A 25,829-nucleotide genomic window follows, 5' to 3' on the forward strand; every position below is an offset into this window, starting at 1 on the left:
GTTCATTTGCTGCTTGCTCTGGTATTGACCTACTTAACCTTTTCTTAGTCATTTTTCTTTGAACCCTGGTTTCCCTAGTGGAGATAGTAGACTATTGCTAAAGGGCTTTGGGATCCTAAAGACAAAGAGTTTTGTGTAAGGCCCCAGTCCTTCAAATGCCTACAACCTTGCATAATGTTATGCTCAGGAACAGTCCCACTGAACTTGGTATGAAACTAAGAAGTTGGGTAAATGTTTGAAGGATATGAGCACTAAGTATGACTACTAATTATTATTACTACTACTATGACTATTTGCAGTCTCTTGCAACAACAGCATGTTCTTTCCTCCGCCACTGCAGTCAATGAAAGAATGAATCAGGACCTGGAGGGGAAAGTTTCCTTCAATAACATATCTGAGACATTGTGGCTACTTTGTTCTATTGTATCATGTAATACGATTGTAAGTTGAGAGAGAAATAAAATAAACCTTAATGGGGCAAAGTCCTATTATCACCTACAGTTTGGCAAAAGATTTAAAATACTGCAGGAACTTCTCATTAAAATGAATTAAATTATGTAATTTTTGTATCTAAAACTGAAAGGAGCTAATGGAAGAATATAGTAAACTCCTAAGCTAAAAACTGAACAGTACACAAAGATCAGTAGGAACTGAGCTATTCTAATTAGCCTCAGAGATCCAGACTCCAGGAAACAGAGTAAATAGAGTAGTATTTATAGCCTGAAAAATGGTATTTCCTTCCTTATTCTGCTTCTAAATAATCACCTAGAAACACAGACGGCTCGCTGAAAAGCTCACCAAGAAATTAAGTTAAACTCATAGCAGAGGCGTACTTCTGTGATCATAATGTTTTGGCCTAGTGCTAGCAAATCCTGTTTCCACCTCAAATCTCCCTTCATGGAGCAGCAATAGCACCACAAAGTGGAAGCTGCATAAATAGCTGTATCTGCCACAAGGACACTTCATGTTGAATACCAGGAAATTTTGGAAAGTAAAGAGCCAAGTGCTCCCATCTATGAATAAATTCATGGAAGGACAAGTTGCTGGCTGGAGCCCTATAGGCAATGCTGGGATTATGGTAGGCTTTTTTTTTCCCAGAAAGGACATCTCACTGAAGTCAGTGGGTCTACTTGAATGAATAAAGTACCAGCAATCTGCTCCACTGTGATTTCTTAGTAATCTCAGGACTGATTGTTCCCCTTGGAAGTCAGGGAGCTATGAGTGTTAAGTACTTGACTAACAGGAATGGAGTTGTTGGACATCTAGCCTTGGAGTACCCTCAAGGCACTGCCCTTCTCAGCCTTAGGAAGGCAGCTAGTACTTGGACTTTTGTTCTTGTCCTTCCCAATACTGTCTGAGCATGCCCTCTACCTTGATGCTTGGGAGTGTTTTTTACATGTAAAGAAGTAGTCAATCACTTCAGAGGGCTTTTATACAGAGCCTTTTCTAGTCAAGGACATCCCATAGTGTTTTTACAAGGCCATTATTTATATACCTGTTGTGGTAAGACTTTGAAGACAAGTTAATAGTGTACATTTAGAAGCCAAAGAAATGTACATTGTTAATAAAATATCAGCTACTCCTTAAGAAACTTTGGACACTGGGATGCAAAGCATATTTCATTTTAAAGTTTCTCTCTAATGCTGACAAGTTTTTGATCAAACTGTTATTTATTCAGACAGGGGGTGGCCTAGGTTAGTGGTTCCCAACCTTTTTAGATTGTGGACTGGCAGACCATGGACCAGAAGTGACCACGGACCAGCAAACTGCGGACAGGCATGCTTCAGACTAGAAGGGACTGGCATACTGTGGACTGGCAGCCAACCCTTTTTTATACTCAATATATACTAAAGGTTTGGCTGCTGGTCTGCAGTACGCCGGTCACTTCCAGTCTTCCGGTCCAGCAGCCAACCCTCCTGCAGACTGGCAGCCACAGTGGCCCAGTACCGGGCCGCAGCCAGGGGGTTGGTAATCTCTGGCCCACATTAGGAAACTTGATGTTTGAATTTAAGTAAAACGTTTCCTCATTTTAACGAACTGGTCACGTGTCCTATCAATTTTTATTGCAGAATTATGTGTTCCTTTTTCCACCGCTTAAGAATTGCTGATTTTTAGAGTCTGAATATGTTCCATGTGCTTTATGGCCATCAATGTAGTGTCTATAGTTAACTGATTTTTCATCAGCAAGACTGTGTGGCTACTGGGCACCTTTTGAAAAAAATCTTTCTGCACCCTTTGACAAAGCATCCATCAGTCAAATGGCCATGTGACTGCATGTGCCTGCTACCATTTTCTGCACCTTTTGCTGGCCAAGGATCTGTCCGGAATGAAACTTAATTTTTATTTTCTAAAATGTCACGTGTAAATTTTGTCAAAGACAGCAGACATGGTTAAACTGCCTTAGGCAAACAAGTATGGCCTTGGGCAACAAGTATGTTTTTAAATGGATAAACTCAAAAATGTGAAGATTCCATACAGTTAGCATAGTACATTTGCAGACCTTTTACTTTTATCTCTTGTCTAGCATGAACTAGACTCAGACTGGTGGAACTAAAACTAATTTGCTTGCAAGTGGTTTTTGGCAGACCAAGATGAGGCAGGGTTTCATTGTTAGTGCCTATACTAGGAATAGATGGAAGACTTCAGTTTTCAGGACTGCTAGTCAGGCTGCTTTCACCCAGAATAAATTCACTTAAAAATGTCCTAGGAAATGCTTTATAACTATTTATTAAAAAATATTGCATGGTGCTAATTATAACTTTAAGCTAATGCATACTTTATTTAAAGAAATAAACACAGTGGAAAGACTGAGCCAGATTCTCCCTTTAAGTCAGTGATGCTATCCTAATTTATACCAGCAGGAAGCTGTGCACATAATACAGATTCTCAGCAAATAATTTAAAATGACTATGAACTCCTCATCTGGAGATTTTCCAAAAATTCCACATAGAAGCCTATTGAATGACCGCTGTGCAAACTTTATAGTTACTGGATTCTCCTCTGAAGGTCTCCATGGTTTGTCAAGCCTCTTTCAGAGATGCTTGCTGTCTCTGCCTTTGGTTATTTTCACTCAAAGCTAAGGTAGATGAAACCTGTAATAGAACATGGGATGACAGCGTAATATGGTTTTGTGTCAGAAAACAAACTTACTTTTAAGCATATACTTCAGGTGTTGTTTTGTACACTGACCAATGTGACTTATATCTGAGGAAAGTGTGGTCCAGTGGAGAAGGCCCAGAGCTGAGTCTAAGGAGACCGGGATTCTACTTCTGGCTGGCTATATTTACTTTTCAACCTGTCTTATCCTCTTTTTTTTTCTGTTCCAGTGCTTGGCTTGTAGTTTTATTTAGATGTCCAGGTCAGAAATGCTTTCTTTACTTAAATGAGAACCCAACTTGGTAGATGCAGTTAAGTTCTACAGTAATTAAGTGGTTTGTTATAATTACAAAAATACTTTCAGACACATGTCTACTTAAAGGAATTTTGGATTCTCAACTCTCAGTTGGGCTTGTTAGTCAGGTTTTCTGATACTAGCTTTGTTGTACAGATTTCTAGCAGGGTTCTTGGGCCATAATTCATTTAAATGTGGTTCCCTGCATTACAGTTGTGTTTCTCCTACAACCCAGACCAAAATACCAAGAAATTCATACAATTACTCTCTGCAGAGAATCACGGTTAGTCAGTACATTGTTTTAACTCCTCTCTGGTCTAGTTAAAAAAAAAAAAGAGAGAATAAGACTCTAAAATTCTTTGTAATGAGCTGCTATATTTTTTTCTCTCAGAGAATCATCCACAAAATCTCACCTGTGCATCCAGGTACATCTCTCTCCTTTGGGTAATCAGAGATTTAGATTAATTATGCTAATCAGCCACTCCAGGCTGACACAGTTAACCAGAGCATGAGGTATCTTTGGAAACTTGTAAAGGATCTTCCCTACCCACTAAGCTTAATTTCATGATCCAATGCAATAATTACAAACCTCCCCTCCCCACCCTGGTTTTGCTTTTTCATCTCTGAATTTCATTGCACTAATTATCATCAAACCTCCCTCAAAATGTTGGGGAAACACACCTCTTAATCAAATTGCTGCTATTTTATCTGATCTTTAGATTTTGTTGTAGAGGATTTAAAGTAATATAGAAATATATTTAGACCCTATTATGAAACAGTTTAGCTGTAGCAGTGTCCAGTCCTGGTGGCTTCACTGCAACAGAGATGGGAAAAAAAGGTCAAAGAAGGTTAGAGGGAATGTGGAAATATTCAGAACTGCAGAATTAATGAAAACTGACCCACCCGCCTTCATGTTAAAAAGGACTACAAGGGAGATGCACAATTAAAATGCCTTTTTTTCTTTTCTTTTCTTTTTCTTTTTTACTTTTACAGACTCCTTGCTGTTTGAAATTATTTATGGTGAGTTTTCATATGGGCTAAGAAAAAATGAAGGAGTTATTCTCTCCATTTTACTTCACATTAGAGTAAATTAAAAATGAAACCACAACTAATGCAATGCATACGCCTTATTGTTGTATTGATTGCAGCCTAACTCTACAACATTATGATTAATTTCATTTGTTATGGCCATTGTTTTCATCCTCACTGTAGACATAACATCACAATAAACACTTGGAATAAAAAATTCTAAAAGAGACACCAATTTTATTTTTACAAGTACTATGGTATAGTATATAAGGATTTAGCCTTAAATGCAATTGGAATCTGGGAACTCTTAAGAATTCTTGGCTTTTTGAAGTCAATGTAAATTCAGTGATAGTTTTGCTGTTAATTTCAGTAGGGCAGGATTGCACCCTGACCTCTATCCTAGTTTTGACAGATGTTGTATTTGTCCTGGGAGAAATAATTTTGTCCTGAAACACTACAGACATGTAAGTTGACTGTCTCCAATTGCATAAAGACATTTTTAGAACATTAATATTTATGAATTCAATTAATTTAGCAAACATCCATGATGTTGTTTCTAGACACTAGACAGTGGTAATCTAGGGGAGGGCTATACATCCTCCTAGCAGAAAATCTACCACAATGTTTATGCTCTCATTTCAGGAAATGCCCAGGGATCCACAATTTAAGTGAAGAGATAGCTGTATTCTTTTGGGAGTAGGAAATAACTTTGGGCTCTTTCTGCAAAGGATTTGGCCCACTTAGGGAACAGACTGATCCAAGGATAATGAAGAGACATTGGGTACAATAAGACAAGCAGTTATATCACTTTAAATTCAGTGGATATTGATTTTAATTTTTCTTTTGCCTTGAATCTCTGCCTGTGAATTATTTTCTCCTTTACTCAGAACTTTGTCTCATTAAAATAGTTTTGCATATCTTTCTCAATTGTTAATAGCATGGGAATAGAATTGTCCCTTCCTAGATATGTTGCTTAGAAAATTGTAGAAAAAAGCTCCATTCCCAGTCCTTGATATTAGCATCCATTTATTTCTTTTTTAGCAAAATTCTGTGTTTAAATAAGAGCTTCTGTTAAGGTGTTAATTTTGTACAACATCAAAACACAGCTTAAGGAATGAGGGCCTTATTCCATGGTAATATTGGGCAGCTCCTGCAGCTCTTAACACAGGGGTGGGTAAAATCCAGCCCGTGGACCGAATCTGGCCCGTGGTGGGTCTTTGCCCAACCCGCAGCAGGTCCCTCAGTCCAGCCTGGCTCAGGCACAATCCAGCCATGGTGCATTTTGCCTCCCTCTGGGCACACAACAGGGCTGGGTTGGCTCCACAACTGGACTGCCTTTCTTGACAGGCCAGGTGACAGTGACTCTTTTTAGCTGCCACCGCTGCTGGCCCCAGCCCCACAGTATCAGTGGGGACCCATGCTGCATAGTCCCAACCCCACATGCCCTGTACCTGCTCCAGGGTTGCCCCAGGCTGAGAAGCAGTGGCATGGGACAGAAGTTGTTGCTCAGTGCAGAGGGAAAAGCAGCTCCTCCCCCCCATCACCACCGAGCTGTTGCTGCTGCAGCTGCCTGGAGCCCTCTCCACACTGCACCAGGCTGCCTTGCATCTGTTCTGCTCTGCCACTGCTGCCCTACTTGGCAGCCTGACGCAGGGCAGTCTGGTGTGGCGCAAGTGCAGGGTGGCTGCAGCAGGAATAGCCCAGCAGATGCAAGGGGGAGGGTCCACTTTTCCCACCATGCTGAGCAACAGCTTCTGTCCCACACTGCTGCTGCTGGGCGGGTGAGCCCGGAGCAGGCATGGGGTGCATGGAGTTGGGGCTGTGCAGCACAGGTCCCCACTGGTACTGCAAAACTACGGCCAGTCAGTGGTGGTGACAGTTGGAAGGAGTCTCCGCCACCTGGGCTGCCTAGAAAAGCAGTGCAGCTGAGAAGCTGCTCCAGCCCCTCTGCGTGCCTGGGGGTGTCAGGGTGTACCATGGGCTGGCAGTGCAGAGTAGGTGCCAGGCAGGATGAGCCTGGTCAGGGCTGTGCCTGGGTTCCCATTGATCTGCTCCAGCGGGGGTGAGTTTGGAGCAGGCGTGGGGCACACTGGGGCTGCATGTTGTTGGCAGTGGTGGGGAGGCGCCACAGGGCATGCAGGCTCCATGCTCTTATGGGGTGAGGGCAAGTGCTGACTAGCTCAGGGGGGCACACACAGGGGCTGCCATACACACCCCACCATACCCACAAACCCCACAACCACGCCCACCCCCACACACAATCACACACCCCACAAACACTGCATCCACCCAAACCCTCCCCCCCCAGACCCCACATGCACTCCCCATGCACACACCCATGTGCCTCTGGGTGGAGCCCTGCTCACTGCTATGTGCACACACCCCACCACACACTTGCACCCACACCCCCATACATACCCTCCACCCTTCCCACACATACACACCCCCTCAGCCACCCTCCCTCTCCACATGCCACGCAACCCCCCACAAACCACATATGCACTCACGCACATGCCCACACATCCCTATAACCCCCCATGCTCCTCCACATCCACACGCACCCCCAAACCCTCCCCCACACCCCTCATACACACATATCCAGACACACCCCCACCCATATCTACATCCCCTACAAACCCCATACCCACCCATCCATACCCCTCCACCCCTTCACACCCCCTCCCCACAATATACAAGAGTAAGGGGAGGGATGTTTGGTGGTAAAGGTCAGGGGTTAGGGCAGCATTCCCCAAGTGGTGTGCCATTGGCTACATCCAGATGTGCCACATAATCTTGGGGGGGGTGGCTTCCAGGGGCGTGGCTATAGGCAGTGATGCCACCGCTGCCCTGTGCCATCACTCTGCCCCAGATGGCCCCATGCTGATACCCACCCCCTGGCTTGGTATTTGGCCACTTGCTCCCCCCCTGCTGCTTGGTGTTCAGCCACTTGTCAGACCCCTGCCCTGCTCAGTGTTTGGCCACTCATTTCCCCTCCCCAGTTGGTGTTCGGCCACTTACCACCTCTCCCCTCTGTGTTTGGCCAGTGTGCTATGGGGCGGAGAAGACTGGGTAAGTGTGCCACGGGGTGGAAAAGGTTGGGAAATGCTGGGTTAGGAGGCAGGACTTCCATTTCCAAGATGGCAGCCAGGGGGCAGAACATCTGTTAAAGGGTGGGGCTACCCTTGTCACTCTTGACAGCTCAACTCATTAAGTGGCCCTCCACCTGAAATAATTGCCCACCCCATCTTAACTCCTGGATTGTCTGCACATTAACACCTAAAACTAGTTTTAAGTACTTGTTATGAGGCTCAAAGGTACACCACTCAAGGGCAGGATTATCTCTGATCCATGCTACCCAGCTCATGTTACACTAAGGTGTTGCTACTCTAGGTATACATTAGTATAAACACCCCACCCACTCCCCCTTTCCCACTGGTATGGATTAGGCTTACTGCCCCTCCCCCACCCTCCCCAGTACCCCAGATCCCCCTCAGTTCCCCCACCCCTGCTTCCACTTACTTGTGGCTGCCTGCACTTTCCGTCCTGAGGAAGCAAGCAGAGAAAGGTTAGTCTGCCTGCCCTGCCACCACCCACGTCTGCTGTGGCTTTCTGAGCCAGGCTTAGCCCAGAGAAGAGCAGCAGCACAGCAGTGGTGGCAGCAGGGGCTGGACCACTTAACCATTCCCTGCCTGTTCCTCTAGGACAGGCAGCAAGGCCAGCCACAAGGAAGTGGGCAGAGGGGCAGTTCTAGGGATGGTAGGGACAGGGGGAAACACCGGGGCGAAGTAGGGAGTCTCAGGGTTGTGGGTAGGTAGAAACCCTGAGAGGAAGGGAGGCAGGAAGGCACTCGGGTGATAGCCCAGAATGGTCTTCTAGGCCTCTGCTGGCCTAAATATGTGCTGTTCCAAGTTCGACCTAGCAGAAATACCAATCAACATTTGATCAGTTCACCATGTAATGTGTAACAAGACCCTGAATGTCTTTAATATATAAATACCCTTTGTTATCGAAATCATCAGTTATCAGTGTGATTAGATTAATTATTTAAAATCACTTATATTTAAATTAATGTCAAATTTAGAAAAAAGGTTTCCAAAATTAAATATCGACCATGCTTTTGTCAATTGGTAAGGGCTGCCAAACACCATCTACTACCCAAAAACAATGGTTTGTTTCTTTTCTAGTTCATTGGATCGTAGGCAAGTAGGGATGGTCAGCTAGTTCAGCTTCCAGTTATTTGGCATTGATTTCTTTTCCTTTTAGAAATGACATTAAGCTAGTAGCAAGGAAGACAGAGGATGATGCTGTTCTGTTTCACAGTCCATGGAAACAACCAAGATATAAACAATGATGTATACCAGTGTTGTAGGACTAGGGTAAAAAAATGTTAAACAGACAAAATGAAGAGATCAAATACATGAAAGATCTGAAACAGAACGCTTAATCCACTACATCAAATGCTTTTTCAGTTTCCATCAAGACAAACAAAGCAGGAACAGTATTTGTCCAGAATATATGCCTCTATTAAGACAACAATAACAAAAATGTCAAACAAATTTACTTTAGTCCCAATACACACATTTTCAAAAACAGGGAGAAATTATCTCTATTTTATACACTGTGTTTGTCTTCTTTGTAATTTGCACTTTTTCTTTGCTTTCCATGTGGAAACTCTATTGATATCAGCATAAGTTCTGCTTGTAGAGCAGATACAGAACATATTGTTAAGTTCTGCACTATAGAGAAGCAGGTGCTGCATTGGGTTGGTAAAGAACATTTATTCATGTTTTGATGAGGATGACACAGTACGTTAGTTATGATGTTTACATTATCACTGATTTGATACTGCTAATTCTAGAAATGCAGTGTAAATTGTCTCTGAAACCTGTAATAGCACTATAATTGGAATGCAAATTTTAACTACAGCCACTCTAAAATACACAGTTTGCCCTGCATAAAGAATTAATTTTTTTCTGTCTATGAAACAAATTTTCCTGTCTGTTCCCTCTGTATAATCCCATTTAAGTCAACAAGCTTGCACAAGTATAACAGAATAGAATTTCTTGTCTTTGTTCTATGAATACTGTTGATATTCTCATCATGCTTGGGTTTAATTCTCCAACTATCTGGGGAATTGCTGATTTTTTTTTTGATTTTTTTTTTTACTATTTATATTTTAGGAGTCTTTGTCATAGACCAGATAACAGTCCCTATTGTCCTCTGTGGTGCCAAAACAAAAACCCCATAAAATTTACAACTTAAATTTAAGATAAGAGACAACTGATGAATGTAGGAAAATAGGGGAGAATGAGGATACTAAGATAATACTGGTCACTATATTAGACTTAACTCATTACTAGCCTAATTGCTGTCAAGTTATTTGTAGACATCTGAAGAAAGGAGATTTTTAAGGAAAGATTTTAAGCAATGCCATGAATTAGCTATGTAGACATATATGAGAGGTCACATGGGAGAAACTAAGAAGCTGTTTACTTAAAAAAAACAATAAGTAGATGAGAGAAGTTGGCATTGCAGATCAGAAAGGAGACAGTCTCCTGATACTAAATGACAGATGACAACAGATGGAAAAGGAGGGAGAGCTGTGAAGGGCCACGAAAGTGGGGACAGATAACTTGTGTGGTGTGATGGAGACAAAGGAGCTAGTGGAAGGATGCTAGAAATGGTTTCAAATGGTCCAGTGACAGACTAAGAAAATGATCTTTGCAGCAACAATTTGAATGGGTCTGAGAAGGGTAAAGCTGTATTTGTCAAGGTCAGAAAAATAATGTCGCAGGAGCTGAGACATAAGCTGTTAAGAGCATGGACAAGAGTTTTGGCCAGGTTGCTGTTTAAAATCTTCTCTGTTTAGTCTAATAATATTCCATATTAAATTAAGAAGAAAGGAGGGGAGGGGGGCTATATTTTGATACAGAGTGGAACTGATACATCTCTAAAACTGCTTAAAACAATTAAACTCTAGTTTTATTAGATCCTTTGCTTTCCTTAGTATTGCTTGACAATTTTAGCATCTCCCCTGATTTCTAATGTTACAGAGCAGAACTATGAGTCAGATTACTTCGTGTGTTGGGTTATAAACATGAGCCATGAATCCCTGCAATCCATTGTTGTTTTAGACAGAATACTTTTAATTCTCTCCATTTAAGGGTTAGTCATCCTCTTCATAAGTCTTTTGATAAATGAGGTCATTAAAATTAAAACAATATTATAAAGATGGTCTCAATAATTATAATGTTTAACCATGGTATCTCCCTAGATTCAACTTTATATTCATTTTATCTTTCTATCCAAGATCTTTAACAAACCTTATTTATAGCAGTCTGACAACTTATAGTTGGTTGTAGCCTAAGGCAACTACAATATTCTTGTGTAAATCCTTTATGAATTAGGTTTCAATTGCATAGTATTTTTCTATGGAGAAGCAACTTTTAACATTCTCCTTTTTATTCCTTACCTCCTATTTAAACACGTTGCTTATTTTGAAGTATTTTTTCAATGTTTCAGTCCTTTCTAATCGTCCTAGATAATTTGTTTGATACTCTCATTAAGTTTTCCATTAACAAATTTTACCTGTCACATATTCCCACCTACCCATTAACTGAGTCACTGTATGTTGACATGTATTGTGATGATGGGGGTTTTATGTAAGTAGTGCAAAAAGTTTTTTTGCTCATAATAAAAAAGGAATTTAGATTTTTTTTTTTAAGTTTTCTCTAAATGAGTGTGCCATCCCATAAATTTCAAGTGAGGTTTAGTATGATGTCCAAAGCATTCTACAACAAAATTTCAAGAGCTTAAGCTCCGTTCCTAAATGTCCTAATACATGTACTAGCATTCATATACATAAGTGGACACATTATGTAAATTAAACATCCTTTCCAAATGGAGGCTGTAGCTAGTCCTGTATTAAAAGGTAACTTGGAAGGGACCTTCTGTATGAAGAAAATATTTACTATACAGTTTAAGTACAGTAATTCACAAAACCTTTAAAATGTGGCACCACCGGCTTTCATTAGAAGAACAAAAGAAATACAAACACAGTAAACCATATCTATACAGACCTTATGATACTGTCATTATAAGTGTCTTTAATCACACACTGACACGCCAGTCCTCCTTACACAGGTTTCCCAGAGAACCATATTTTAAGCCAAAAGGAATCCATTTTTGGATGAGAATTAACTCTCTGCTCATTTGCTGCTTCTAATGTTTGTGATAGCTCCTGTAATCCCTCTCTCAGTGGAAACCCTGTAAACTCCTCTAATGAGCAGTACAAGCTGAAACATGCTTTGGGCTAATTACCTTACATGTGAGGCATTTCAGAAAGTACTGGCAGTTAATCTGTATGAAACTAATCAGTCAAAAAAGGAGCAGCCGAGCAAGTAAACATCACAAGTCTTTATTCTTGAAACAATTAGGAGTGACCCTAATCTTATTTAAAAAATTGGAATACTTCCAAAAACAGAACAGTGTGTGCCTGTCTGCACTAATTCCAGAAAGTCCTTACATTTTACAGTTGACCCCACGTTTTTATCCGCTTCTTTGTTTCCCTTTCTGATCACCTAAAACTCAAGCTTTGGAACGCCTTTATGAGCCTACAAGGGTACTGTCAGCTGCATCCCCTTTATCAGGTGGTGCTGGCTTTTAAGTCTCTTTTGAATATATTATACATCTCAAAAAGTTAACGTAAATGTTTCTCTTTTTTCATTTAGCTCGTTCTCTAGTTTTAGAGCGGCATAATATTTTCTCCTTCATTTAGGATCTCTCCTCCTCCCACTCCCTTACATTTGTCTTAAATCTGTTATGCTATAGAAACAGGATTTACAAATGATATCACTTCAAACAACAAAGTCTTTAAGTTCTACTGAATACTTCTTTTGCTGCTTTTATCTGAGGAAAGATTCTGTATTTTGAGCATAATCATAATACTTCGCAATTATATAGCACCTTACTCCTTCAAAGCACTTTACAACATTAATTAAGATAATTCAAGTGTGAATTAAACATTGTTTTAGATGCAAACATGACCTTACTCAACAGTATATGTATTTCCTGAAGTAAATGCATTTTTTGTAAAAATGGGTCCAACCCTCACAACCGCAATGTCCCCTAACTTTGAAGAAGGTTGAATGCATACCCGTATCTACATACTGAAAATTAGTTCTGACCATTAATTTATACAAGGAATGAGAATATATTTTCCAGAGGAGTGCTTGCTGCTGATTAAAGCAGATGGCCTATTGCTTCATTCCTGTCTCACTTGCACCACTTAAAATGCTGTGAAGCCAATCACTTCTGTGAAATTATTCTTGACTTACATCATCAAGTCCTTGAAGTCAGGTCTCATATTCTGGTACTGGATTTACCCCTAACTAGAGCTCTGAGCCTGGATATGTCAAGTGTACCAATATTTCCAGTTAGTGGCACTGGCCAGTGTTCAGGACAGTCTAAATCAGACCACTAGCTCAGGTGTCTAAATACTGAAAACAGTAGCCTTAATCCTCCTGTATCTTAATTTACCTATCTGTAATATTACATACCTCACAGGGCTATTGGAAAGATTAAAAATATTTGCAAAGTGCTAAAGTAGAAAATGCTACTACAGACATCAGTCATCTTTCTCGAATTGCAAGTATAGAGGTTCAGTTTTGAGCCAAAGTTGGGGTTTTCTGCTAGAGACAGTGAATTAATAAAAAGCTTATAAATGACGACACTGTAAAAACAGGGGGCCACATATGTATACAAAGATTCAATGTTTTTGTCACTTTGTAGCAATAAAAAGGGGCAAAACTTAAAAGGAGAAGAAATAAAACCATGTATATTGGATTCCTGTAGCTCAGATCTAGTGGACTGCTCTAAAGATTCCTTGATGATAATCAAATTGGAAAAGGTATTAATATTTTAAATGGGAATGTCACTATGAAAAGTATGTACTGACAGGCTCAGTGCAAGGTGTCAAATGATTGCTGGACTTTCATGAAATGAAAAAGTCAGCTACCAGCTCATCTCCTTGCAGACACAGTCTGCAATATGTAAACTAATCATTGAGGAGGCTTGTCAGTAGAAAATTATGATGTGTTGACATATTAAAATAAGTTGTGGTCACTGCAGCTAAAAAACTCCTCTAATAATTTTTTCCAGATCCTAGTGGATTTATCAATGTTTATCAGCACTCTTCTTTTCCCAGCCCACACTGCGTAACACTCCATTAAAAACGTTGCAGCCTTACCCATGGAGTCATAGGTCTGCGCTGCTGCAGCTTTGAGTTGTTAGCTCTGCAGGTTTCGGAGTTAGTCCCTGGTGTATTGGACAAGATGGCACCTGTCAAATGAATTAAAGGATGGTGAGTTCTGAAACAGCAGATAATTGGATTAATTTAATTAATTAATTAATAACATTTATCTAGTTTATTGCACCCTTTCAAAGGCTCCCCTGAGTTTCCTTCCACTCTCTTCTATGTCTTCTCCACCTGTAGCAAGGTAAGCCCTACTCGTACACCCCCCAGAAGATTTTCTGTGGTTAGGGGAATGAAGAGATTACAAGTAGGAGGTAAAAGAGAGTAAAAGAGGCAATTTGGTCAGAGAGTGCATCCTCCTCCTTCTTATAGACTTCATAGTACCAGGAGCCTTTTGGCACATTGGTCCTCCCACTCATAATATATGAACAGTATGGCTGAAATTTTGCCTTCAGTTAAATTTACAGCAGAACTTCCATTGACTTTACTGAAGCCAGGATTTCATGTTCTGTGGGGCTATTAATCAATAAACAGCATGATAGTAGTGCTAGTATCTGTGCTGTCCCTCCTGGGGGAAACATTCAAGGAAAGTCAACCAGATGAACTTCACTGAATTCCAAATCCCTTCCACCCATAATTGTTTCCCATGGGTGCACTTATAGACATAAACAATCTGTCCTTAAGTGTGAGTGACTGATTGTATATGCAGGTGTCACTGGGGAGTCCGTCAGAATACTGTGATATTAAAGGCAAGCATCATTCATCGCTTGGCACCAGTTGTAGCAGCCTTATAATTTTAACGCACATCTATGCAGCCCTTATGCTTCCTTATCCTTATAGATTTCCTTCCACACCCCAGATTTCTGTCTATCCTTATGGTGTTAGCAAAGGAAAGATTTCTCTTGCACCTTTTTTTTTTATAATCTTCTTGAACTTAACTCAGTTTCCTCCCTCATCATCAGTCTTTAGGGGAGCTTCAATTAGTGCAGCTCCGAAAGCTGCACTAATTAAAGTGCCTGCAACTTCATGTGTATCAGTGTCCCTACATTGAAAAATGGTGGCAGGGTGCTTTGAACTAAAGCTCATCAAATGAGCTCCAACATGCTGTAATTACAGAGTGCCAGAGCAGCCTCCCTGCACATGTATAGCAGCCCTTTGTCACATCTCCATGGATCTGGTTCCAAGAAGGAATAGTTTCTACTGCATATCCTCAGAGATGGGCATAAGAATGGCCAGACTTTCCAACATTTTCCTCCTGTTGTGCTCTAGCCCAGCTCCAGAAGAATGCCTAACTTAATGGATGTGCTAATAAGCCCAGGAGAGGTGCATCCTCTCACAGCTTATATTTGGAGCTTTGGTACCTACATGCCACTCATTAATATAGTAACTTTTAATATTTATCTTTGTAGTGTCTTTTTTTGAGGTGTGACAGATGAAAAATAGATATGTGCAAGAAGTTTGTGATTAAGCAGGGAACTGAACCCAGTATCCTGATGGACTTCCTAGGTTCCTATATTAGCACTGTTGCAGTTGAACCATATTTCTTCTCACAGAACATGTGCTGTTTTGAAAATCACTTGGAGATATATATAGAGAGAGACCACTGTAATTAGGCTTCAGGAGAAAGCCCAAAATTTAGTTTTTCCCCAAACCCCAAAAAGCTGTGATTTGTCTGGAAATAGCTTAAACCACAGTGGAGAGGAAGGGTGGGGAAAAGTTAAAACAAACAAAAACCTTACCTGAAGAGCAGAGAAGAAAGGCAGCAGAGCCTCAGAAACACTGAATCCCCATGTGTATCCAGGGGCAGCCTATTACAGCCTGACCTTCTGCTGGGGCTCAGCCAATCAGGTTGTTCAATTTCTCACTTTGGCAGGGAGTTTAAAAGCACTGCACAGAGCAGAGCAGGTATGTACTCCCTGCCCCAGGGGCTATGGGCATGGGTATGCCAGGTGTGTTCCCCCACAGCTGGGCATAGGGTGCAAGGTGCCCCCACTACAGGGTCTTCCCCCGACCCAACTTGTCTCTCCTGAGTCCCACTTTGTTTTGCTGCTGCACAGAAGCAGAGGAGAATTGCCCACTCCCCTTCTCTGCATGGTGGGGCAGAGCAGGACTTGGGAGAGCCATGCTGGGCAGGGGGAAGCCCCCACAGTGGGGACAAGCATCCCACACCTGGCTGTGGGGGCAAGCACCTGGCATGGGTTTCCTGATCTCTGCTCTGTCCCACTGCACAGAGGCACAGAGACAGGGAGGAGGAAATTCTCCTGCATGGCAGCAAAGCAAAGCAGAGCTGAGGAGACCTTGCACCAGGCCAGGGGGAGCCCCTACCCCACACCCAGCTGTGGGAGCAGGCACCTGGAAGGAACCCTCCCCATTCTCTCCCAGGCTCTCCCTACATACCCCACTCACCCCAAGGTTAAGTAAAGCCTTTTCTGGGATTACATAGTTGGGGCTGGTCCTGCTTTAAGCAGCGGGTTGGACTAGACCATCTGAGGTCCGTTACAACCTGAAATTTCTATGATCCTATGATTTCAGCATTTTGCACACTGCAAGCTGAAAAGATGAGTGAGAGGAGTGTGAAGGCACCCCACATAACAAAGAAAATTTCTGCTACAGATCAATTGAAGCAGTTTCCTGCAGGTACTCTTCATATAGACAGTGACGAGCTCTTCTGTTCCTCATGAAATGTGACTCTGGATCTGGCAAGAAAAAATAGTGACTACCATTTAAAGTCAGAAGTACACCAGAATCAATGTCTGCTTCAGAGGCTGAAGAACAGAGCAAGCAATAAACCACCATGTCCTCAGTGCTGAAAGAGACCATTGAAAGCAGTCTGGCAAGGAGAAGCTATATTTGCTCTGGTCAAGGGTGAAGGTTGTAGCTGTGTTGGTCTAAGGACATAGGCACGCAGACAAGGTTCTTTGGGTAAATCTGATATCTTTTATTAGACTAACTCAAATAGTTGGAAAAATTCTTCTTAGCAAACTTTTGGATTTAAATACCCCATGTCAGGCTAAGGAATCATCCTCATGACGCTTCCTCAGTCTGACAAAAGGTATTTAATGCCAAAAGCTTGCATGACGAACAGATCCAAGGAGGTGATACTTCCCCTCTATCGGGTGCTGGTCAGACTGCAGTTGGAATACTGTGTTCAATTTTGGGTGCCACACTTCAAGTGGGATGTGAATAACCTGGAGAGGGTCCAGAGAAGGGCAACTCATATGGTTAAGGGCTTGCAGGCCAAGCCCTATGAGGAGAGACTGGGGCACCTGGACCTCTTCAGCCTCCGCAAGAGAAGGTTGAGAGGCGACCTTGTGCCAGCCTATAAGTTCATCACGGGGGCACAGAAGGGAATTGGTGAGGTTTTATTCACCAAGGCACCCCCAGGGGTTACAAGAAATAATGGCCACAAGCTAGCAGAGAGCAGATTTAGATTGGACATTAGGAAGAACTTTTTCACAGTTCGAGTGGCCAAGGTCTGGAATGGGCTCCCAAGGGAGGTGGTGCTCTCCCCTACCCTGGGGGTCTTCAAGAGGAGGTTAGATAGGCATCTAGCTGGGGTCATCTAGACCCAGCACTCTTTCCTGCCTATGCAGGGGGTCGGACTCGATGATCTATTGAGGTCCCTTCTGACCTTAGCATCTATGAATCTATGAACCTTGTTTGCCTTTGCTCTGGTCAAGGGCATTCACAGCTTTAAATATCCCTCTGCGGAAGCTTGACCACTTGATCCTGAGATAGTACTTGCAGAACAAAATGCCAAATGGGGGAAGTATTCCCATGGCTAACTGACTTCAGGAAGAATATTTTCTGCAGGTGATAGCTTCACACGTGCAGTCCATGATATAGACAGCCTGGTGTCCTGCCCAAAGAAAGCCTTCAAACACTGTACTAGCTGTAAGCTCTGGTACAGGGAGCTCATCACCAATCAGTGTGAGGAGCCACATGCTACTATTCCTCTGCCACCAGAGCCTATACTCACCCACTGGAATTCATGGTTTGACTGCCATCTAATACCATGCTGAACACATCCAGCATACAGTTTTAGGCTGAAGGACTGGTCATAACACTGGGAATGCAGTGCATGCACTGGAAGCTGCTAAGAGATCCCCTGGAAAAGAGAGACATTAAAGAGCAGGTGGCTTTTGTGGCAGAAAATGCCACAAAATTCATGGAGCTCTTTAGCTTGTTTGAGTCCTGTCAGCCTTCCATCCACCAGGCTCACAACAAAGTGATGGACTTACTAAGCTGGATTGAAGCCAGGGCATCACCACATGAACTTTCCAAGTGTCAACAAGAAAACCAGTGGAGAAGGGAGGTGTTTTAGGCAGTAGCTGCCAAGCTGCACCAATATTACAGATACGATCTCTCCAATCTGCCAAGGTTCAAACAACTGGCTGCCTCATTCATTAGGGCAGTGAAAACTTTTTACCTGAACCTGGTAGCTCTACTGAACTTCGATGCTCAGCTGGTCAGGTCCATCCCCAGGTTGGGAAAATAGCATGAGCAGGAAAATCCCGCTTATGTAAGCAGTGTCAAAGCATGCCAGCTGTCTGTGAATATAACTATATTCTGGGACTCTTTCAGGGAGTGGTTCCCAGACCTATACACTTTGGCAAAACAATATGTCACAATCCCCATGAATTTCAGGGATGCAGAGCATGCCATCTCTATCTATGGCCAAGTGAACACTCTACAAAGACAGGCTACATTGCCAGGAAATGTCAGCAGCTGCTTCATGCTCACTTTCAATCGTTAACATGTTTTTTCAGCAGCGGTCTTTGCCTGAGGGTCAGTGTTCCACAAAAGTTAGCACTCAAAAAAGTTTGTTGTTTAATAGAGTTTATTATGGTTTCAATAAGAATTCTAAGTGGTGAGCTTTACTTAAAAGTTCTTGTTTAATAAGTAATGAGCTTTACTTTCTTAAAACACCTAAATAACAGCCTGTGTGCTTCTGTTCAATGGTAATCAGTAGGGCTGTGCAAGCTTCAGTAGCTGATTCGATTTGAAGGAGGTTTTGCCCAATTTGCCAGCCAAATCTCTGAATCCAAATCAAATTGAGAGACCCATTAAAAAGGTCTGAATCGAATCGAAAGCCTCTGAATTGATTCAGAGAGATTTGGAAATCCGGCCATAGACTATACAGGCAGTCCTTGATGATGCTGGACACAGCTGCCTCCAGCTGGTAAGTCTGTTGTGGTGGGTGGAAGGAGGGGGGAAGGGGTGTTGGGTGGGGCAAATCAATGCCCCAACAGTGAGGGAAGGATTGGGGTTGGGGCTGGGACAAGCTGCCCAGCTGGGGAAGGGGGGGGGGCACGAGGGACTCAGGGAGTGGGGCTCCCCCCACCCCGGCTGGGCAGCCTGTTCCAGCCCCAGTCCTTCCCTTGCTGTGGGGGCACCGATCTGCCTGCTCCATGCCCCTGCCCTCCCCCCTCTGGCCACCACAACAGACTTACCAGCTGGAGGCAGCTGTGTCCAGTGTCATCAAGTCTATGGCCAAATCTCTATCCGTAGTCTATGGCCAAATTCCCAAATTGGCGCTGAATCTCCAAATCCAAATTGGCCAAATCAAATAGAGACAGTGATTTGAATCAATGAATCAAATCACTGTCCCTCCAAATTGGCCAAATCCAAAGCAAATACTTGCTGTTTCACACAGGCTTAGTAATCAGCCCCATGGTGGGCTCCATCAGCCAATCAGAGATGTGGGAGAGCCCACCCTGAAAAATACCTGAAATTGGTTCCAGTTAGCCTACAGGGAATATGCTTTTCCCTCTTTTGGAGCCTGAATTCTGGTGGTTCTTAAATATATAGAACTTCTATATCACATAAGGTATAGAACTTTCTACTTAGGTGTCTATCAGTAAATTTTGGCCTCACAGCCAAACTGACTGTACACAATATGTACAGACATTCAAAAGACCCAAAGCCAAAGTTACATGGTTACTTAGATTGATTCTAAGGAACAGAAGTAAGTAGCATAGTTTAGATCAGTAGCAAACAGAACACACATTCAGTCTTTGGTCGGAGAGAGGGGGAAGCAAATCTTAGACCCGTTCTGTCATTTTTAAACCAGTATGTGTGCCAAACTTCTATTCTGTTACAGGTATAGACCAGCTTCTGATCATTTATACCGCAAAAAGTGTAATATCTGTTGTACCTGGCCTATATGATAGGTAAATGTGTTTGCCCTACCTTGTACAATACTGTAAGTTTGTTTCCCATTCTTTTTGTATACACAATTTTTTGGAGATTAATTTTGTAAACATTCATTTAGTAAAATGGAAATAATTTAGCAAGAATATTTCCTTAGAAATATTCAGGTTACTTCTTGAATTTACAGTGTTCTACCGCTTTGGGAGTATGTGGAAGTTTGTCTTTAAGACTGGGGCCATTCTTTATTCTCATTTTCTAAATAATGTAAAAAAATGTGGCACTGTATTACAAATAACACAATGAAATGGCTTATTTGTCAATTCAAGGTCTGATGTATGGCATGTGAGTATCAAATTATTGAGATTTGGCACAGTGATGAAGTGTCACAATGTATTTTATATTTGTTCAGAAGGAAAGAAAATAAAAGTCTCTTCAAATTCTTTAGGTGCCCTTGGCATCACAGAAAAATATAGCAGAGAAATTACCTTAAAAGTGCAGTACAAGTCAGTTTAGCCTGCCACCAGCAAGCCAGACAATTCCCATTTTCAAGTCTTTATCCTCCCTCTACAATTTCACCGCCTTTATTCTTTCAAGTCCATTCTCTGTGAACTGTGTAAAAGAGATGAATTTAGCTACATACCTTGGAGAACTTAGGCTCCTGGGGAGCAAATTTCAGAGCTTCAGCACCCTCCAGGACAAGACTCTGGCAGCAGCTGTTTCTCATTCATACTAGGGTTGCTGCAGCAGGGGCACTTCTGCTGATCTGCTCAGCGGTAACAGGGCACATGGAGAAAGGCAGTAACTCAGGTAGATAATTGCATCACTCTGTGAGTTCCTGTACTGGAGTTAGTATTTTGTTATCTCTGGCACCTTCCGCTAGTTTTGCAACAGGTATTTGCAACAGCTATACATGCTTCTCAGGAGCAACACAGACATTACCAGTGGTACAGTTCAGCCCAGGTTCACAATAGTTGACTTACATCCCAGTTCTCTTGGATATGTGTACTCAGCACAAAGCAGCCCTGTTCTGTGACACTGATTCTCCATGCATTAACTTTCTGAACTGGGACCAGTACAGCTGCATTAGTTCCTGAACCAGCTGAGCTCATCCCATATGGTCTTAACATTCAGCTTAACACAAGGCAATTTCCTTTTACTTCATAGAGTCTTGATTTTTGTCCCTGTTTCTTGGAAAGGGCCAAGTAAATTTTATCTCCCTGTGCTCATGGGATTTGCTATATCCAGGAGAGACTGCATTATCCTTTTCTTACATGAATCTGTCACAGGGCATTAAGGTGCCTTCTCCTGTAAGAGCAGAAACTGCCTGCGGAGAGAGCCCAAAGAGCCAGACAGAAGCCCACAGGTGCAGGTTACCATGGCAACGAGCTAACGAGCAAATTAGCCTGCACCTGCACCTAGTCAGCTAACCGGAAGAGGCAGGGCCCTGGGGCCATATAAACCCCAGGGCTGGGACTAGAGAAACAGTTCCCTGCCAGTAGCTGAAGGGGCAGGAACCTCTAGGAAGGAATTGCCCAGTGATACCGCAGCTGCCTGATATACTGCGCTTAGGGTTAATGGGGCTCCAGGCGCTCACCAGGTACCCTTGCCTAGTAGGCATTTAGTGCCAGGGAAGAAGTTGGACCCTTTTAAAGGGGCAGACCGTACCCTGAGCTGTTTATGTTATGTTATAGCCCAGGGGCTCAGATTTTAGTTGCCGTCCAACCAGAGGATCGGGCTGAAGCTATTGGGGAAGGAGGAGGCCTCATTGGGGACCCACTACAGTGTGGGAAACCCTAGCACCAGTGTGGCTGCAGTGTTTGGGGGGAGAGTGGACCCCAGCACTAGTGTGGGCACAGTTGCAGAGGCTGGATTAAGCTGAGGCTGCAACTCAAGGAGACAACATTGGTATGACATCTGCGAGGCGTGAGGTGGAGTTTTGGAGCCACGCATCTAGCCCATAAGGCTGAGGGTGTCCTGGGAGGCACCCATTTTGGGCAGAATCCATAACGGGCTCTGATAACTCATGATGTTCAGTGGGGTCTAGCAGGACCGTGTCCAGACAATGAGATCAAGGGTAGTATCCCTATATTATAACTACAAGCAAGAAATGGCAGGCGAGAAAGAGGGTGCCCATTGGGCAGGATTGGCACAGTCAAGGGGACCTAGGGATATCACGGCCATCCCTGAGGACCCCATCCCATAACAGGATCCCCCTGTGAAGGAAGGAAAATGATAAATTGTAGGATCCTACTAGTTGCCGCTCGAGGAATGTTCTTGCCCAGTCGTTGTGCTCACCCTTCCTTGCCTGCAAGGACTGCCTGCTTTTTTGAGCTGCACTGGCTTCTTACATCCCCATCCCCATTTCAGGTTGGGAGTTGTAGCAGTGCAGAAGAACTGTCGGCCACCATTCTCAACAGGCCCAGGATCCTATGTAATATGGCATAGATGAAGATACCCATGGGCCAAGTCTGGCCCCCAAACTGTGTTCTAGCTGAGTCTGCAAGAAAACAATTCTCAGCTGTGTCTTTTTCCTGTTCTGGTGTCTGCCTGTAACAGCAGGAGGCTGGCATGTTGGAGGCAGATAGAAGCTGTGTTTGTTGCATAATTGGGCCCCTGAAAGCACTCTACAACCATGCTGTGACATGTGCACGGCTACAGAGAACTTCTAAAGTGGTCAATCATATGACAAATTGGTCCTTATCAAATGCAGGATAAGATGAAGGTGCTCCACTTCGGAGCACCTTAGGGAATTTATGTTCCCTAGGATTAACTTGTGGTATAGTCATCCCTCTTCCCTCCCCCCCCACCCCGACTGTTCCTCACCCCCGATGCCTCCATTTCTATTTTCACTGACTGGATTTCTTGCATGTATTGTGTGCCAGGCCAGCCTCTGGCTTCTTTACTATTCCTCCCATCTAGGACCAGGAGATGCACCAACTGCAGGTACTTCCTCAGCCTGATAAAGGGTTTTTCAACCTGGAAGCTTCCTAAGATATATTTCTCTAACTATTCTGGCTTTTTTCATAATAAACATATAAACATAAACGCGCAAGATAAGCCATCCTATACCACGAGTAACATATATCCAACACAATGTCTTTACTTCTTGCTTTCAATTCCTTTAAAAAAAGAAAGGCTCTGTGACAGTTTAGTTTGGGTACCTTAGTGCTGCTGGTGCTATTGGTGCTGAGTCACCTAAGTTATTTTTACCTGCTGCAATTTACAGTGGTGGACCAGCCCGAGGCTGTAGGGGAGAAAGAGGCCTCACTGGAGCACAACGCCGTGTTGTGCAGAAGCCCCAGCACCAGAAAGGGCACACCTGAACACACACACAGTGTCTCCCATCCATGTCACGAGTTTTTCCTGCCTGTGGCCAAAGATGCGGGGCCCCAGAACCCAGACTCCCCCTGCACTTATCTCCTTGACAGCTGTCAGTCTTTGTGGCTGCAGCAGGACCTAGCAGGCCTGCAGTTTTCACCCCCCTGTGCCTTAACAGACACACAATGTCACCTATGTCACAAGTTTTGCTTGTCAGCAGTTTGAGGTGCGGTTTCCCAGAAACCCCTGCACCTATTTCCTTGAAACTTGGCAGGCTTTGTGGACTCAGCAAGAGCTACCATCTTTGCAGTTATCACCTCACTGTGGCTTAACACACACACACACACACACACGACTTCAGTTTTGCTTTCAGGAATTTGAGGTACAGTTTCCCAGAAACCCCTACACCTATCACGTTGACACTTAGCAGGCTTTATGCCCTCAGCAGCGGCTACCATCTCTGAAAGTTTCATCTGAATCAGCCAAGAAAACCCAAAGGTATACATATTTAATTGATTCACCATTATACTCTATGGCCAAATCTCTCCGAATCAGCTTCAAATCTTCCAAAGCCAATTCAGCCAAATCAAATTGGAAAAGTGATTCAAATTTCTGAATCAAATCACTGGCATCTGAATAGGCCAAATTTGAATCCGAATTGAATAGTTCTCTATTCTCACAGGCCTACAGATCATATAAATTAAATGTGCATCTCAAATTCAGACATAGCTGAATTATAGTGGACAACAAGCTGAAGAAGAATCAACAGTGTGCCCTTATTGCCAAAAATGCTAACAGCATACTGGGCTGCATTAGTAGGAGCACTGCCAGCAGATTGATGGAAGAAATTATTCCTCTTTATTCTGCACTGTCAAGACCACACTTGGAGTACTGTGTCCAGTTGTGGACCCTGCTACTACAGAAAGGATGTGTACAAGTTGGAGAGACTCCAGCAGAGGTCAACAAAAATGATTAGGGATTAGGGCACATGATTTCTGAGGACAAACTGAGGGAGCTGGGCTTACTTAGTCTGCAGAAGAGAAGACTGAGGGGGGATTTACTAACAACCTACTAGGTGGTTCCAAAGAAGATGAAGTTAGACTGTTTTCAGTGGTGGCAGATAAGTGAAGAAGGAGCAATGCTCAAGTTGCAGCAAGTGAAGTTTAGGTTGGATATTAAGAAAAAAATTCTCACTAGGAGGGTGGTGAAGCACTGGAATGGATTTCCAACAGAAGCGGTGGAATCTCCATCCTTGTAGGTTGTGTGAATACCTTTAAGAGTGTTATGTATAAGTTGTTATATTTACCCCGGGATTGCAGGAGGGAACAGCAGAACTGTAGGCAGGGTGTACTTCTCTCTGAATGAATAAACTTTATTATTCTATAAGCTTAACTTCTTAATCCTTTGAGAAGTACACATGGTACCAGGAGTTGGGCATGAAAAACAGGAAAAAAAGGGGAGCATCTCAGAATTCCAGAGTAGTTAAAGCAGTCCAGCAATGAAGTAGAAAATGGGAAGAAATTTAAGCAGGGTTTCACCATATATATAATGTCTAGTGGAGCTACAGAGATGGAAGGTCCCTCAAGGTAGCTATTTTTTAAAATATACCAGGCTCAGAAGCTCTGTCTCTATAATAGCCTACCACTGTCAGAAGCAGAACAGAAAAGCTATGGCACAGTAATAAAAAAGTTTGAGGATATTGTATACCCAAGCAAAATGAAACCTTTGAACCTTGAGTATAATTTCCATAGGAGACAGCAGAAAGAATGAGAGACAATAGAGGAATTTGTCAAAGACTGAAGACTGCTGAGCCAGACATGCAACTTTGGAGACCTAAAAGAGTCCATTATCAGTAACTAAAGAATATTAGGTATAAGACCTACAAGCCTCAGGAAAAGACTGCTACAGAATCCTGAGGTTAATATGAAAAAAGCTGTTAGAATGTGCCAAGAAGCTGAGATGATAAATTCCAGACAGTGGAAGTGGAAGGAAGAAACAGAACCAGCTGAACTAAACAGGATTACAAGACTGCAAAAACATAAGGCAACACACAAACAATACAGAAAGGAGGACCTCACTATGAAGTAAGCAAACAGAGCCCAAAGAGATTTGCTTGAAGAAACAATGGTAAGCTGAAGATGCTGTGGGAGTTGCCACAAACCCATGCAATGCCTTGCATTTGGTAAGCACTGCAATAAATGCAAAAGTTTCAATCACTTTGCAAGAGTTTACAGAAAGAAGCAGGATGCACCACACAAGAAACAGCAGGTGCATGCTCTATGCAACAAGGAAAAGGAAGAATTTCTCATGGGCACAATGCAAAAAGTTAATTCTTCTGTGGATTGGACAATCACCCTGGACACCAGTGGACTAACAGTAACTTTAAAATTAGATACAGGGGCACAGTTCAATGTAATACCAGAATACAGTATTCAAAAAATGAAAACTAAACCTATATACTAGGAGAATAAGAGAGTGAAACTTAGAGCATATAATGGGAATATGATTGCAACTGAGGGTGTTTGTGCAGTGCACTGCATGTTAGACACAAGGGTAATATAGTAAAAGTTCAATTTGTAACAGTCCCAGGAAAAGTAGTGCCAATTATTTGGTTGTAAATGGATGCCATTGAGGAACTAGAAAGCAAGAACATAGAAGAGTTATATGATGCATTTCAAGGGATAT

The 25,829-nt window shown here is 42.8% G+C and overlaps 1 long non-coding RNA gene across 2 annotated transcripts; it reads right to left on the minus strand.

Annotated features, from left to right (window-relative positions):
• Positions 1-2,719: 2,719 nt before the first annotated feature.
• Positions 2,720-21,174, minus strand: LOC109284908 (uncharacterized). Of its 2 annotated transcripts, none has more exons than XR_002092526.2 (4): positions 20,467-21,174; positions 13,668-13,759; positions 3,657-3,708; positions 2,720-3,092 (listed from the first exon to the last, which is right to left on the minus strand). It is a non-coding gene; the product is annotated as an uncharacterized LOC109284908 (long non-coding RNA). The 2 variants fall into 2 exon arrangements; XR_009456300.1 differs by lacking the exon at positions 20,467-21,174 and adding an exon at positions 15,413-16,359.
• Positions 21,175-25,829: the final 4,655 nt, after the last annotated feature.

Source organism: Alligator mississippiensis, chromosome 13, assembly GCF_030867095.1.
Source record: "Alligator mississippiensis isolate rAllMis1 chromosome 13, rAllMis1, whole genome shotgun sequence".
Lineage (NCBI taxonomy): Eukaryota > Metazoa > Chordata > Crocodylia > Alligatoridae > Alligator > Alligator mississippiensis.